General features: G+C 36.7%; 1 protein-coding gene across 6 annotated transcripts in view; it reads right to left on the reverse strand.

Annotated features, from left to right (window-relative positions):
- The window catches only part of GULP1 (GULP PTB domain containing engulfment adaptor 1), a 159050-nt gene that overhangs the window by 95325 nt on the left and 45874 nt on the right, over positions 1-17851 (reverse strand). For 3 of the 6 annotated variants that reach the window (XM_065637671.1, XM_065637666.1, XM_065637670.1), the window contains exon 2: positions 9585-9701. The exons of 2 other annotated variants lie outside the window; for them this stretch is intronic. The gene's annotated coding sequence lies outside the window, so the exon portion shown is untranslated. Of the gene's footprint in view, positions 1-9036; positions 9141-9584; positions 9702-17851 lie in introns of all 6 variants that reach the window. One more of the 6 variants, XM_065637667.1, reaches the window with a different exon arrangement.

Genomic DNA, 17851 nt, shown 5'->3' on the forward strand with positions numbered 1-17851 from the left:
AATATATGGCCTCCCAATGTCACTGAAAGAATTTGACAGCTGCAGTAAAATTCAGGGCTTGAGTTTCACATTCCTGTTTAAGGATTTCTCTAAACTGAAAATATTTTCTAGCAGTTATTCAGCACATTAAAAAGAAGATATTTTCTTGGCAAATTTTTATAGCAAGCTTAGATAGCTCCTCTTTAATTTATAGGGAGCATAACATTTCTACAGAACCAGAACAGAACTTTTCAAACAGAAGAACTCACTACTACTTCAATAACTGATAGCTAAGTGGATATTTCAAAGTAGAACGGGAAAAGAAAAGTGGAACAAACAGGACAGGGTGCCAACTTCCACAATTTTACATTCCGCATGATTGATAACAGATAGGATCAACAAAAGGGGGTGGATGATATCATTGGCATCTCATATGTCTTGCTGTGACTCTGATTAATATAGAACAGTTCACTTGAGCAAGTTCTTTTCATGCATTTTATATCCAAGGAGTTTCTCCTCCAGCTGCCTGGAATAAAAGGAGGAGCAATTTACCACCACACCTTGAATTCTGCTCAACTATCTGATTTAGGAAATAATCATACATTTACCATACAATTTTCTTCAGCTATTTGTTGCTATTTGCATTCAGTACAGTGACTCTGGGTTATTTGTCTTTTTATTGCTATTTCATGACACTAAGGGGAGATCTTGTCTTCAAATACTCTGCTACTATATTATTTTAAATGTTGCAAGTCTTAAGATCTTGCAGGACTGATCTAAATGCCTGGTACAAATACAGGCTTGCAGTGTTACAGAGCTTCTTGTCAAAAGCATGGTATTTGCTTTTCATAGTTTTCTTTTCCCTTTTTTTGGTTAAAGCAAAAAGTGCTCTGCACGAGATAAGCATTTTTGCCCTGAATTCTCATCCACCTATCAACTTCAGCCCTATCCCACAACTCCCACTGAAGAGAGCTAAATTTTTTAACATATCTGGATTCTGGCCCTGTGTCCATAGTGTCCAGCGCTGAGTAGATTCATTCACATGAAACCAAATATTTGCTCAAGGTGATGAACAACCTCACTTGTGACATTTACATCTATTGATTTGCCTGGTTTGTGACTACTCCACTACAATGTGTGGATCAAAATTACATAAACTGACAGTTCACTGCATTACAAGATCTGCATTTTTCATCTCAAAGTCAAAAGGATTTTTTTTTTTTTTAATCTATACGAAGAACCATCCTTTGATACTTCTTTTTAGGTATCTGCATTGTACCAGTTTCAAATTGGTATTTTTTCCAGACTCAGTAACCGGATTGTATAGGACTTCAGCAGTGATAAATGGATTGTTACTAGCAGACGTTGCTATTGTTCCCCTCTCGAAAACATTAATTTTGAGAACTGGCTGTATTCAATAGACTTATAGCCATCAGAGAACTGTGCATCTTCCTCTTCAGCAAGAGTTAATAAGCTGCATTTCTGCTGTTGAAAAGATACCTATCCAGTTGCATCGGAATTGAGCACGACGTATCACTGTAAAGGCCAAGAACGTAGCTCAAATGCTCTATCATATCCACCACTAAACTCTATGCTAGATTTTAGGGCAGCCCAAGCTGTATAACAACACAATTCTGTGATACTTCCAAGTACAAAGTCAGCTATATTGTGTTATCAGACTGGGATGTTTTTAGGAGCAATGAGATCCACAAAGATCTTGCCTTTAAATTTGTCTTTTCTGAAGTCGTGCAACTGACTTATTAACAAATTATCACTTTCACTCAAGGTTAAAATACCATGTTTTATCTTGTACTTGTCATGAAGCTGTATCTGCACAACTAACATGGCTTATCTGATAAGCAGAAATTCACTGAACTGTAGTAAATTGTTTCTCTAAGCTCAATGGCCATTGAGTAACTAGAAAATCACCTGGCTTGGATATCTGTTCTTTATAAATATCCATATAGCTGCCATTAGCATAGTATTTGACACCTCCTGTAATCACACAATCAGAGCTTGCAAACTTCATAGGTCAGAGTTCCATTTTATAGAGAAGAGAGCAATGACAGACTGATGTTTGGGAGAACACACTTCTCCCACCCTTTGGCAGTAAAGGATGGAACACACCGGAGAGATTGTATTTGAAATACATTAAAAAACACACAGAATCAGGTGCTGGGAACAAAACACCTGGAAACACACTCTGCTTTGAGAGAATGCTTTAGAAACAGCAACATGGTGTGTGCAGACACAGCACCCGCAAAGTAAAACAATAACCAGAGATGCAGAAGTTTTAATATTGAACAACTCCGCAGAGGGAACAAATGAAGAGCCCTAAGAGGGCAGCTTTAGCTGAACACCATTGCTCAGGAATCTGTTGAAACATTGTGTGAACAACAATTCACAAAATATATAGCGCCTTAGTGATAAAAAATTGCAAAGCGCTGAGCCGTGTCATCTATTCACAGTAATGGAGAGCCCTTCATCGTCATAAGAGAGCATCCACCCCTTACGGCTGTCACCAAAGGCAGGGGGGCAGCCAAGCGCATCTGCTTTTTAAGAGTCTTACATCCTCATGTCCCAGTCTGGCAAAGTAAACACATGATAATGGATATGCCTGAGAGTTACTTTTGGGGTAATAAGTCTGCAAAAAGGATTAAATTCATCCAGGAAAAAAAAAAAACAACCACCTTCTAACATCCTCCAAGAGGAAGGGATGAAGGCAGCATGTGGCAGAGGACCTGTGAGAGGATCCCTATGTAGCACTGCACAAACATGAACCCCAGAGCAGCAGAAGTTAAAAAATGAACTTAAAATATGGTAAGTTAATCTTCACAGTTCTGATTTTTTTAAGTTAATTTAAAAATGCTTTATGTTTAGGTGCTACGAACTTCATAGGGGGACTATAACTATTGGCCTTTATTTTTTGTTATTCTGCATCATTGAAACATGACCTATTTGGCGATGCAGGTATGATTTCCTTTCATTTTATTTTAATAGACCAAAATTTAATTGTTCACATCTGTTAAAGTAGTTTTTGGTTTAAATCTAGCAAGATTCAACTAAATTTATTCAGCAAGCTCCTTTGGATTTTTCCTCTCAATCTTGAACTTCACAGTCACTTAAAAATGCAAAAAATAGGTGTTTTAAGTAGTATAGATGTCTAGTGAGCCAATTAAGTAAGTTTTTATTAATGGCTAAATCATATATCAGGTTTTTGAGTTGTCATAGTAGAGATTTACATAAAACCCCTTAAAGCGTTATGAACAAGGCTGTCATTTGCAGCCTAGACAATACTGAGGTGAAGCAACACAACTTGGCTCACATTGTTTTTCAAAAATTTGTTAGCTTTGTTGCTCTTTTTCATTTATTCCTGGAATGGAAGTACAGTGTCCACATTAGGGAAAAAAAAAAAAAAAAATCAGAAAAGAAGGTTGCAGAACTATGGAAACATAACTTCTAATACACCTAGGACTTTGACTACCTTTTGGGTAGCTCCTCTCTTCCCATTCCTGTGGTCCAACACAGTTGAAGCTGAGGATGAAAATGAAGCAGCCACTTATTACAGAAAAGCAGTAATCCAAATGGAGGAGGGAAAGGCACTGTACTGGTTTTATATTTATGTTCTTTTTAAATTTAGTTATGGTACTTCTGGCTGTAAAAGGCAAGAATCAAACAGCCTGGTAACTTAGATTAGCATGATATACAAATCTGTAAATTTTCTAGTTCTGGAATTAAAATACAGGCAGCGGTTTATAAATATAAAGCCAAATATATAAACAATGAGAAAATAAATATAACATGAATTATAATATGGTACCTTGATTCTTAACAAGAATATTATATTTCACATCTCAATGCTTATGGAGTTAGCATGAAAACATGTAATTCTCTCCCTGCCTCGAGAGTAGTCAAAAAAATATTGCACTTCAGCTTTTCGCTCCTGAAGGACATAAAAAATACAAACCCCTTCATCCTTGTTAGGAATTTTAACTTTAGGGAGAGACATGTTAAAAATAATTTATAAATGAAAATAAGAAGTGGCAACAGATTGCATTTGGAAGTTTAGAAGGAAGTATTTTTCAATTTTACATATCCTGTAACAGGTGTGAGATTAAAACAAAACAAAAATCAAACTACCTAATAAATAAGTATCTGCTGCGCAAAGCCATTGAGCTGCTTTATCACAGATGGATTGGGTGTTTTTTAATGTAACTCTGTACCATGACTCAAAAGTATGGAAAGAACAGACTTGCATTTAGAAACAGGATTGAGAGTTGGATAGAGGAGGGCTGTGTAACTTCTCTGTCTACATCTCTACTACAAAGAGTAAAACATACTATAGAGTTGTCTCACAAAACCATTGGAGCTGACCTCTGATAGTTCGAGTCATCTGTTTAGTCTAAGTGAAAAGTATATCTTTAGAAACGCAGAATGTGATAGCCATTGTGCCTTCCTAATAAGGCCAGATGTTGTATTTTTTGTAGTCAAGGAAGAAAAGTCGTTTTGAGGAAGAATTTCAATAGCAGAACATTATTAACCCAAGGAAGCATTTGGATAGCTAAGGGTCAAACTACAGATGCTTCCAAACACAGTTCAAGCATTATTTGTGATTTGGGAGAGCAACTGCGAAAAAAAATAACAAATCCAAGAACAAAATCCATTAAGTTTCTCTTTTTTTTTTTTCCTTCTTTTTTAAACACAGATTATATGTCTTCATGCTGACAGTCTCTTTGAAAACCATTCCAGGCACACCTATCTCCACCTGTCATGCTGGAGAGGGACTGGGTGGGATACCATTTTGTTCCTCATATCATGCATAAAGTCAACCAGGCTATTTTGTTAGATTACAGCAAAGAGTAAAGATGGAGTAGTGATGCGGCAGGGAATCCAAGAACTCCATCAGCTCCACCACACAGGTTCCCTGGCTGCTGACACTTCTGAATGACACAGTAGATCGTGGTACTGATGAATCCCATTTTTCTGTAGGCAAATCCTCAGCTCTCATGGTTATTTAAATTAACAGGGATAAAGCAGCTACAATTACATGTTTCAAACATACCTTAAGCTAAAGGGTAATCAGAGTTTGACCTTATACATTATGCCAAAAGGCACTGCAATGCATCCATTTATTTTAACAGTACTGTAAAAAGTTCAAGATAAAAATGTTTTTAAATTATGTAACTGGTTGACTTTCAGAGATGCTAAAGCCTAATGCTGAACTAAAAATAAAAACAAGGCAACGTAGAAGCAGGTTAAGAAAAGGATAATTGCCTATAAAGAAGAATTTAATTAGAAATGTGGCAGAATCTTCACCAGCTGCAAACTTTCAGAAGTCTAATGGTGCTCTAAAAAGGAGTGACTCTCTCCCAAACAGCAGGATGCCTGTAATATAGGTGATTGTGACAAGCTCAAGGTAATACCTTGAAACAGATCTAGAAGAAATTTTACATTTTGAATCATTTGCCTGCAGCTTTGGTTGGCTCCTGGCCAGCACCACAGACAATAAAGGGAACCAAGCAAAAGCAGTGATAAAAGCAGCCCAGCTGTTCAGAAGGGGAAGCAGAGATCCAGTGGCAGACAGACAGGAGGTGTGGTGGCTGCTCGGCAGAAACAGCAAAGAAGAGACACAGAGAGAAGCAGATCGCGGTCAACAATATGGAACACACAGATTTTACTGATATACCAAAACTTGTTATGTCCCCTATAAACAGGATCCATGTTTGAATCAAGAAAATTAATACACATGCAATCATAAAAAAAAAAAAAAATCCCAATTACACAAACACCTTGCAATTAAGACTAGAGATCACTGCTTTTCTTGTAGGCTTAAAGATCTACGGGAAGAATTTTCAAAATCCAGATTGTGTACGTAACAACTCTGCCCTCCTGTTTGAACACTATCTTAGTCTATTTTACTCACACTCAGAACACAATACAAAAAAGTTTTTAATTGTTTTAAGGGGATAATCTTTTTAATGTATATATTTATTAATTATACATGGTTAATATTACCTATTAAAACACACAGATCCAAACCATGACCCATCAATGCAGTTATCACCCTATGAGATAATGTTTTGTACAGTTTTGACCTGATCACATTAAAGTGCAGCTACTTAAAAAGTGATCTAGACAGTAGCTTCTGATTCTTTTAGAAACTTTATTAATGCACTTCAACTACTCATTATCTAGCTGGCTGAAAACCACTTCACAGAAACATACCCATTCAGACACATCTAGCACAGGCACTCCTGCATGGCCAACTCTGTCAGGGAACGGCGGGGGGGAACAAAGCAAAACAAAATCAAACAAAACAACCAACAAAACATGACAAAACCAAACACAACTGTGTTGAGGTTTTCTCCTACCACGTGCCAACAAAAAGTAGGGGCTGAAAATAAGCACTAGAAAGTGGAAGAGCAGCAGGACTGTCTCTGCCAACTTTCACGCTGGCTTATGTGGTGATATTGAACTGGAAACCACAGCATTAACATACATAGGAAATCTTTCAGTAAATAACAATATTTTCTTGGGTAAAGTGACAGTCACAGTTCAGTCCACAGAGGGGCTGAACCAAAATAGTCAGGAAAGACACAAATCCAGTTCCTTTATCCTCAATCTGCTGCCTTTATACAGCATTGAGACATCAGCCCAGCTTGACAAAACCATTTAGATGCTAACATCGAGACAAATTCTCTGTATCTAATAAAAATCGTTTTAAGTAACTATACCTAGCTCAGCACTAAGCTTACAGGAAATTAAAATCATCAGTAAATGCAAAAGTCAGAGTTCATTAGCTCATTCTAATCGCACAAAGGCATTATTATGCTTATTTATTTGAAAAGGCCATTAAATATAAATCCAAATACAGAGCCATGGCAAACAAATATTATGGCAACTTCGATGAAGCATAGCTTTCCCAATTAAATGTTAAATGGCAATTCTGCATTAAACGCAACTGCTTTCATGATCTTCCTTGAGATTTTAACTTCACATGCGAGTTGAAAAAAAGAACACAAGGGGCATTGCATGTCCCACTGGCCCCTCCTGCAGGTCTCTAAAGAGTACTTAACATAAACACTCATTTATGGTATTACGCCCTTGGACTTCCAAGTATCTGAAATTCCACTTCGGGGTATTAGCCAACTGCTGTTTAAATTCTGTGTAAATTAGCTGAATCATGACCCTCCACTGGAATAATGTGCCTTATAGATCATGTCCTTAGGGAGTCAAATGCTGTAATGACAACTTACCACTGAGCTAATCAAGAATCAGAAAACAAAAATTAACCTAAGCAGAGACACTGAAAACAAAAATAAAATCAATAGTGTTATCCAGCTGAACCAGGTCACGCATGCAAGAACTTCCTGCCATTTACTACTGCAGTACATTACTGTTGCAGTAAAAAGAAATTTTAACCCTCTACAAAATAACATAGAGAAGTTGAAATATTTCTTTTAACTCCACTAAAGCGAAATTAGAACATGCTCAGCATTTTGGAGGTTTTAGGTCCCGCCACTGGTCAAGATCTGATTTTGGTAATGCCAATGATTAACTCTGTCCCTAAAGATTTCTCTGTGCAAGTCTACGCATTTTCTATGTAATTTCTAGTGTAACTTCATAACACTACATTCTTCATGTATACAGTAGGTGATGGACACTAAAACTACATACACCTTTAGATGTCTAAGGATTCAATCTTCTTAAAATAAAAGGACTTTGCACATAAAATCAATTTTGTCTTTAAATTCCAGAACCCCAAATACTACATAAGCCTCCTTGTAAATCAGCAAAATAATTTGTATCTAAGCATCTTAAATAAATCTGTTTCAAGTAAGTCTACATCTACAAAATGATTAGGTGTTTTGGACTGGTACATTTTCACCGATGCGTCTGGCTTTGCCCCATCCTGTGGAAGGAGATACCCATTAGTTAGTCTTTTTCAAGTGCAGAGATAAAAGGAGAATCCAACACATACATGGCAGAGATTTTGTGTTGCTGCTGTCAGAAAGAAAGAATCTGTCTCCTCCCTTTTTTCCTCAGGCTACAAGATCCTTTTGCAACTGGCACACTTTGAATTTTTTTTTTTTAATTATTCTTTCTTTCTCCTCACTCCACTCTTTTTTTTTTTTTTGGTCTCAGCTCCCACATGCCCCATGAGAAAGATCTTTGAACAAGATTGCCTAAGCAGTGAAAGAGTCTAAGGAAGAAAGCTAAGGACTTGTATACCCATTGTTTTATTTTAGAAAAAGTCAAGAATACCCTTTCGTCCCAGCCATCCAGGAAATGAGAACCATTGGACCTGACTTAGAATTGTGAAGTAACAGCATGAAGTCATAAACACATACACACTGATGTCCTGAAAACCAGCAGTAACTGAAGTCATCCTACAACATAATGTCATATCAATAATTCCAAATCCAGGGAACTTTTACTTGAAACATGGTATTTGCATACCACCTATGTTGAGACATGGAGATACACAGGGGAAGTGAGAAGGGAACTGCACACTAGTGATCCAGTTTTGAAAAGTAATGAAATCATGCAAGGACTTTGAAAATAATATAGTATCACAGCAACAGGCGTCTTGTTGCCAGATTAAAGATAACGTTTGGAAAAGCCAGCAGCATCAACAGATTGACTCAGCCTAATCTGACTTGAGCTCTACACTTTCTCAGAAGTCCTTCAATGGATTTTGGGATTTATAGTCAGATGAAGCAATATGCGGTTGCTCTAAAGCAGACTGCTACAACTGAAACAAGCAAGTCAAGAGAAAGCTTTTGTTAACCACTAGATTGCTAAACAAATGCTTTTGCTTATCCTCACCTCGAAACAATAAAAATTTGCTACATAGTTTTAGCTTATCTTCCTTTCACTGAACTAAATGAAACATTCAGTTTTTTCAGGGGCTTCTGACCCCCTACCTACAGTTAGGAAACATTATTTAATGTTTTTGACAAATATATCACAACCACTTCCATAAATAAACACTTATCCATAAAATTTTAAGTCGCCAAATTTTGCCTTTTTTCCAGTAAATCAATGGAAACTCACAGCTGCTGCCTTGCCTTTACCCAGCCAAGTCTTTCTCTCTACACCAAAGAGAAGGAAGGCAACTGCAGTTTCAGCAGACTGAAGCAGTGTTTTCCATCTAAGCACTGAGGTATCAGGTGTGGAGAAGGGAAGACATAAAAAACAGAAAAAAAAAAAAAAAAGAGAGAGAGAGGAAGAGCCAATTTGTAATAGTCATACCAAGAAGCATTATTCACTTACTCAACAACAGGGTCACTGAAACACAGTTACTTAGACTGTAAGAGCTTTGGGTCAACAGCTTGGGCCTTCCACATATTCAGCAGTTGACTTATGTCAAAGGTACTGTTTAATAAGGAAACGGCCAGGAGCACCTCTCTAACCCCCAAAGTCTATGAGATTAGCCTTTTGGCTTTGTTACAAGCAGTCTAAATGAAAAAGAAACAAAAAAACCCTAACTTGAATCACTCATTTCAGTCTTAAAAAACCCCTCTACTCAACAAAGAAAAATGCCAATATTTGCATAATCCTTTTCTGTCAAGCAGTTCATAGCAGCAATTAAAACAGCTTACCCTTCTGCATTCAAATTTCTTGCTAAGGTATAGAGCAGACATTAATTCAGATGTGGAACAGATCACTTGTCAACATTTTTGAACCTTTGTTATTGCTGCTTTTTAGTTTCTCATGTACTAGAATAAAAAGAAACAATGACAGATATTAGTTGTGAACTAGTGTATTATCAAAGCACAGAATTAATTTTCTTATTTTAAGAAATTTAGTGCAAACAGCTTAATGGAAATATATTTCACACAATCTTTTTAGTAGAATTCTGCTGGAAATGTCTAAATCAGATTAAAACCCTGGTAATAACAGTACTGTATTGTCAAGCAGGAATTCTGATTCAACTATTTTCCCCATAATTTCCTTACCTGCAACTGCCACACACCAACAAAATAACCATTTAACACACAGAACAGTAGCTTGACCATTTAATTCCTCTAAATGTGAGATATTCATCGCATGCAGCATTAGACCAAAATCTGTCTCTTGAAAGAAAAGTTGATTGGTAGTCTCATTTAAAAAAGAATACTGTGCTCCCACAGATGGTGGGAAATGTGCCTGTAGAAACGGTACCGCATCTTGCTTCAACAGAAGGAAGCCCAATCCACTCCCCTGCAGAGCCAAGAGCCAAACAAGTCTCTTCCTGCCCGGCTTCTGGTCATAGCAGATACGAATATGGGAGCTGGTCCCTCCTAAGTATCCACCCTGGCCCTCACACCTTGATGTTCCCCATTGTAACACATTTACAGAGGATTTAAAAATACTCTTACCTTCTTTACTTAAGGTTTGGTTAAGCCGTACCAATTTAAATCATGATATTTTTTATGATGCACTCTGAGATGTTCAGTTATACTACTCCCTTTAATTCCCTGGGATCTGGTAACTTTCAGTTTTAGAGAGAAAGAACTAGAATTTTATTTAATCAGCAAGAGAATATTACTTTGAAATTAATAAATAATTGATAAATTACTTTACGTCTTTTATAAACACATTCCTTTCATTGGTCTATTCTCTACCTTATGCCTCTTTCCCTAACATGGCTGCTTTTTTTCATTCACTTTAAGAAAAAATAAAAGTAATCATATTATGCAGTCCTTCTCCACCTTGTACCATTTCATCTATTAATTGTCACAGACTTTTCATTAGTTCTCATCTGAGTTTCACTGAAATCAAATTATCTATGTTTTCTCTTTTCCTTAAGTCATTAGTCAAGGTGGCAACTAAAACCAGGTGACAGAAATGCCTCTAGCACCGTATTTGACAACTCCCTCCGATTTGATTTATATATTTTTTTACAGTCAAGAAGGACTGAAGGATTTTTTTTTTGCCTCCAAAGAAACAAACACACCTTGCAGTTGTTGCCATTACCTGAGAGACTGAAGATACTAGAGGTATCTTCTAGGGAAATCTAAAGAAAAATACTTAGCAAATAAGGGACATATTCTTCAAGGTGAAATTGTAAGTTAAGGCACAAAAGTGAAAATAAGACAAAGGAAGTTTTTGGTTGTGCTGAACTTCTAGGGTTTTCAGTCTTCTCGGTGATTTGGCTAATTTACAAGGGTGGCAACCTTCACCTCCCCCCAAGACTTCTAAGCACATTTCCATGGGTTCATGTACTCACAATTGTTTCTCAGGGGAAAAGCAGCTTTTTTGCTAGTTTTCTCTCTCTTATTCAAAATAAAGTTATTCATGTTTTGGCTTGGTTTGCCTTTTCAACCATACTTTGTTTTCATATATTCTGTTTTCTTTAGCCTGTGCCTCTTTATTTCATTCAAGTCCAATTTCAGTAGCTGGCTCAGAATATATTGCAATGGGAATAGATTTGTCAGGGTTACTCAGTTGAGAGACTGTTATTTTCAAGACTACTACAATATTCTGTTATGTTTAAAATAATTTATAAGTATTCTATTCCTTAACAAACATGTAATTCTTACCACTAGGTCACTCCTATATCTTCCTAGAAATGCAAGAAGGAACAACAATAAAACAGATGACAAACTTGATATCAAGTGATTGCCTGAACTCTCTTTATTTTTGTCATCTCTGAGACTTTATACCAAACATACACTTGATATTTATGCAATTGAAATACCGAAGTTTTCACTGCAGTATGAATTCAATAAGAAAGTTAAGCTCATATTAAACTTTAACCTCTGACCGTCTCTACTGAAAACTTAGCCACATGATCAAATACCACTCAAATCTAGACCTAGATTCTTAAAGTTTATTTTATGTAAAGGCACTTTTTCTTGATTTTGTTTTCCTAGTCAAGAGGCAGAATAGCATCAGAGGCAAAAAGGCTTCAGGACCTTGCATGAGGTGTTTACTTACCCTATTTATGCTATGAGGGACTAAAGCCAGACCTACCAAAAAAAACCTTATTATCTTTGAATACTGATATTCCAAATAATTTCATCTAGCAATTTGTTGATAGAATTAATTATCTATGTACTTCAGAATAATTACCAGTGGTTCACCAAGTTCATTAACTAATTCTTTTAATACTCAATAGGGTATGTCCTTCAGATATGCTGATTTGTACTGTTGTGTACACCACACATTCATTACTGGCATTTTATCAACAAGTTAACAGAAAAACACCATGACTTTCTCCCTCATTTTTCCTAGAAACCTCTAGTTAAGAGACAGTTGATAATTCCTCTACAAAACTCTTGGGCAGGGGGGGAAAACAACAAACAAAAACCCCAAAAAACCCAAACACCACCACACCCCAAACCAAACCAAACCAAAACCTTGAAAAAGGACATCTGAGCAAGTGAAACTCATTTTAGTTTGCCTCTCTAATTAGCAAGAATACATTCTGCCTTTCATGTTTTTCCGGTAACTTGGTAAGCTAATTCTAAAAAAACCCCAGAAAGCACGACTAATGATATGGTATACCAGTGCTAATACATCAGAAACGTTTTCTAACAGGCTGTATACTGCACCACAACACTATAATTTCACTGCCTTGTTATTCTGCCAAACAAAATGTGTGGCAATTTTAGTAATTATGCAATATATCATGCTCCTCTATTTCACTTGCTTCTATCATGCCTTTATAGGAATACCAAGATAATAAATGCTGAAGGTCATTTCTGGAGTTACAAAATACAAAGTTTTTTTTTTTCCACTGGATCTAATATGAAGTGTATCCTGTATTATTTCATCACCATGGCAGTACTGAACTCAACAAGTAAATGCTATACAAATGCACACCAATGTTCTACTGCTTAATTTTTTCATTAAAAAAAAACGCAAAAGATAGAGAAGTGGTTTTTGCAATAATGTATTTTTGCTTCTACTCCAAATCTGTACTATTTAAGAGTTTGATATTCCAGAGAGAATATAAAACCATTAAGCTATTCCTGGATGTAATGACTTTGTGGCTCTACTTAAGGCTGTAGAGCTGAGCACCCTCTATCTCCCTGAGGACGGCAGTAGTTCTAAATCCTCAGCACCCCCTCTGCAAACTCAGGTTTCAAAGACAGCACGCACACTAACATTTTCCTATCAACTGACACAGGTTCCAACCCAGAAAACAAGTCTGAAACACATATGTTAGTGTTGTTCGCACCTCCATTGACAGCCTCACTCATGAGACTCAAACACCGCTTAATTAAAAAAAAAAAAAAAAAGTTTAAACACTTTTACTTGCTTCTCCGTACTTTTTCTTGTAACTGTCTGATAACAGAATTCCCACTGTACTTTCCACAACAAAGGCAGAATAGAAAAGGTCACAGGACACTCTGGAAGGCAACATTCATTAAGGCAGCGTTCAAGGCTGGATCAGAAGGAGCAATGGGACTGACCCAATGGCTCTGCTCTTTTTTGCTTATTTGCAGTTCATCCTACAGCACCTGAAGCCATTGACACAGCCACCTGCCAGCAAACTGCTATTCAGAAACTCATTCATATTGCACTGTTCACAGCCACTGTAACCAGTATTTCAAGAATTACATTTATAGAGCAGCTCTCAGTAGAAGGACTCAAATGGGCAGCAGAAACTTCACCAGCCATATTCAAGGCACAGACACCTCAGAAATCATGCAGAGAAGTTCTTAAACTGGAATTACCAGAGAAAGATCTGGAAGTCCCTTTGCTGCTGTCTGATCTTGCACAGAAGCCAACAATTTGTCTCGGAGTACAGCAGCAGCTCTTCAGCTTTAAGTAGTTGGTAAAACAGTATTTGTAACATCGAGTAGCACTACCTCTCGTCATTTAAACCCTTTGATCGTCATAACAACAATAAATGTATTTACAAGTGCACTATATATAAAAATTTCAAATAATTTTTTCACTTACACATGTCAAAAGATTTGGCAATCATCCACAGGCCAGTACTGCCCACATCATACACCACCACACGGGAAGGGAAGCGCATGTAAGAAACTCAGGTATCAGAATACATTCCAAATTATACAAGTCCCAGTATGTAGTAGAAGTTCTTCCTAAATATCCTGGGTTTACTGTACCTTCAAGAGAGGGAATATGCCTGTTTATAACTACAGCTTAATAGAAGCTATGCCAATTTTAGAAGACAACAAATAGCATTTAGTGAAGGCTACAAAATCTGTGCAAGGTACAGTATGCCTGACATAATCTCAGAGCAAAATTTTCAAAATCATCTAAACTTTGCTCTTTGAAAAATCATGGATAAATAAGCACACTTGTCCTAGAGGACAAATACAGTGCACCTGGTGCAAATACACTTATTTTAACTATAGTATTTTAAAAAAAAAATTCCAAACCTTAAAATCCACATGATAGGAAACAGTGTCCACAGCCCCCAATAGTCTCAACAAAACTCCACTTTGCAACTTACACCCATCCCTGTGGACCTGTCTTCTTCAGTTCCTAGATGCAATCCCTTTTGCAGTCTTACATAATTTACATGTGATTATAATCTCTTTTGCAAAATACTTTACAATCCTCTTCTTTTGCAGGGTCATTAAAATAGTTTTTATAGACACTCTGGTCCAGCAGATGTAAAAAAGAACCTGCTATTCTATAGATAGAATTACAAGTCTTCCATGTCTCAGCAGCCTGATATCTATGGATTTCATATTAAAATTGGCTTTACTTACCCATAAACTAACGCTGACAATATAGGGTACTTTAAAATCTTGGATCTGTGGTGATATGTGATACGATATTGACAAAATTGTAATGCTAATATGTAAAAGCCTCAAGTAAATTCTGAAGTGAGCGATAAAAGAAAAAGCAAAGCTGAAGTACTCAAAAGAATTAAAGCCACTCCGCAATATAAACATTACAGTAGTACCATAAAATAATGAGCTATGGCAGATTAAGGAAGCAGCTAGACCATGAATTAAGTAATAGCAACTGTATTCAAGTTAAAGAGAAATCTCTTGACAAGTGCTACAGTAATCCAAACAACCTGTTTCCCACACAGTCTTTAAAAAAGATTGGGGAGGGGAGCTTTTAAAACTTGGATGTGGTAGTAAGAGTTTGAGGAAATAAAAATGAGCAAAACAATTAAGACAAAAATTAAAATCCACTAAGCCAAGTTCTTCTCTAAAAGTTAATGCTGGGAGCAGGGCATTACACTGCATCTCAGGGAGAAGAGCTCTGACTTTCCACAGTTCAAAATCACATTCTCCTCTATACACGGAAAAGACTAGGGAAAAAAATACAAAGGATTAAGTAAATTCTCAGATTCAACATAGTCATTTCTCACACTTTAAATAAGAATGTGTTTGCAAAGATGAAATCAAAGATGCAGGCACTCTTGAGCGGGGAAGAAACATCCAAGTAGAAAATGGCTTAATTGCTCTGTATTAGATAAATTTATCCCAGGGACATTTTGAAGATCTCCAAGACTAGAAAAATGAGCAATACATACAGCCTTATCACAGGATGCCACAACTATTTTACTCCTACGTTTTAATCTATGCGCAAATAACAGTTACAATATCTCTGACCAGAGCAACCAAAATCTTACAATTGCAGAGAATTCCCAGAATCTGACTGCACCCTAAAGAACCAAAGGCAAACTGAAGAAATGCAATCTGTCTAAAATCTGACTCAGCCCACAGCTTCTTGATAGGCAGCAGGTCCATTTAACGGTACACACAAATTGTTTTAACACAAATGTGGAATGCTTAAAACTGATTCAGAGAACAACATCCTTAGGACACACATTTTTCATCTGTCTCCACAGGTATTCAGGCAGCACATTGCCACTGGCAGGTCAGTGATCCCTCCTTCATACCCCCATGGACACCGGGAAGGAGCACTGGGACATTTCAGTCAGCACCAAAAGTCACTGGCTAATCTGAATTGTTCTGCTCAGCACAGCCGAGCCAACTGTGACTCACTGACTGGCCTTTGCTGCTGTGATGAGGGTTGATTTAACTGCCAGAATGAACAAAACAGTCAGTGAACCCATTTTATTTTCAGACAATACATTTCACATTTTGTTTTTTTCTTAATAATGTCATGAATTTGTTTTCTGCTTGTTCTATTATTACTCTCTCTAAAAATCAATAATGTAGAAAACATGACAATTTACATGCTGCAGGAGTGCTGTATAAGAGAAATTTTTATAAAAATGTGAAACAACAATGAAGCATAAAAAAATCAGACAGGCCAATGACTTGAGAGCTAAGCTAGGGTTCTATGCTTATTTCTTATCTGACCATTAAATGCCATCTAACTGGTGCCTCAATTAGTGACCTGGAGAATGCAGACCAAGCACACTAACCTGAATGAGTAAGAAAAACATTGCTGGAAAAATCAGAAAGAGACTCACAGGAGTTTTCGAGTATTGGTGGCTGGTATTTAGTTTGGAGGGCAAATTAAGTAGGGGTAGCTGGCAGAAATTAAAGTATGTTTTGCTGTATGGTAAGTAAGTAACCTGCATTAATATAAATCTTTTTACTACTATACCTCATTTATTAATTTTAACCTTCTCCAAAATATTTATAAGAAACTGAATCAAAACAGTTTTCAAACAAGAACTCTACACAAGTTTTCACTCAATAGCCAGTCTTCACACACATACAAACCCCTAATTCTCATATAAACTGACCTGAAGACATAAATGCATACGATATGTTTGTTTACAAACATAAATAGTAAGCTTGTCACAATACACTTTAATGTATATCATAAAAGATGACACAGAAACAAGAAAAAAAATCACTTATCAGCTAATATTTATATTCTGCTAGAAAAGAACAGGATAAGAATTCTTTAAATGTATACCGTGTCAATGAAAAAAAAACACCAAAATATGAGACTGTCAGAATATCTTTAATTAATGCGGAGATTTTAAAAAAGCTTTTCTGATCTATACCCACATGCTGGCTCCAAACACCCATGAGATTAAATAGTTTCAAGCAGATCATGACAGTCTCATGAGATCAAAAGAACAGTGATAAATCAGCACACTAATTCACTAAAAGAAAAAAAAATGCATAAGGCAGTGAATTACTTTTCATTATGTCTTTGAAGAACTAATAGGAGTATGTACACATGCAAGCACATACACTTGTGTGTGCATATATACATGCACAGAGCACCAATATACAATTTCTCTGCTACCATTTCTCTGCATTTTATCCTTCAGTTGCTGATCTTCGCAGTACTGTTCCCAAGAGAGCCTCAAAAGCAGACAACCAATCTTTCCTTCAGCTGTTTCCTCCTTTCCCCTTTTGAGTGGGGATGGGACAGGGAGAACAATGTAAGCCTCAGAAGCTGCTGTTTTGCAATCAAGAGGCACAAACTTCTTGATTTAGGAGTTGGGATTCGGAAGTCTTTGCTCTGTACGCTTCATAATGCAATTATAGTATTGCCTCTTGCTCAACATGACACATTCAAGACCACTTTGTTTTCTGTGGACTCAAACGTGTGACAGCTTTGCCCTCTGAAGCTGTTCTGACTTGACTAAATTTATTCCCACAGGATCCTTCTTCATTGTAAAAAATGTTTATAATGTAACTTTGTGTAGTGTGGGATTTACCATTTGTCACGGATGGTTTCTTCACACTGCTGCTATAGCCTGGCAAGTTCAGAGACCTGCTTGCATTACTCAGAAATATTGCTCATGCATATATCCGCAGCAGAGTTAATAGATGGAATCAGTGCAGAACATATCACACTCACCACACTGCAAAACAGTCTCTACAGCAAGAAACATCAGTGATGCTTTGAGGGTAGCAAATGCATCCCTCTGGCTAGGAAATTTTGTGTAAAGATAGGAAAGTCATATATCACTGTAAAATCGTGAGTTAAACACTTAAGAAGAGCTTTT

Source organism: Caloenas nicobarica, chromosome 6 (assembly GCF_036013445.1).
Source record: "Caloenas nicobarica isolate bCalNic1 chromosome 6, bCalNic1.hap1, whole genome shotgun sequence".
Taxonomy (NCBI): Eukaryota; Metazoa; Chordata; class Aves; order Columbiformes; family Columbidae; genus Caloenas; species Caloenas nicobarica.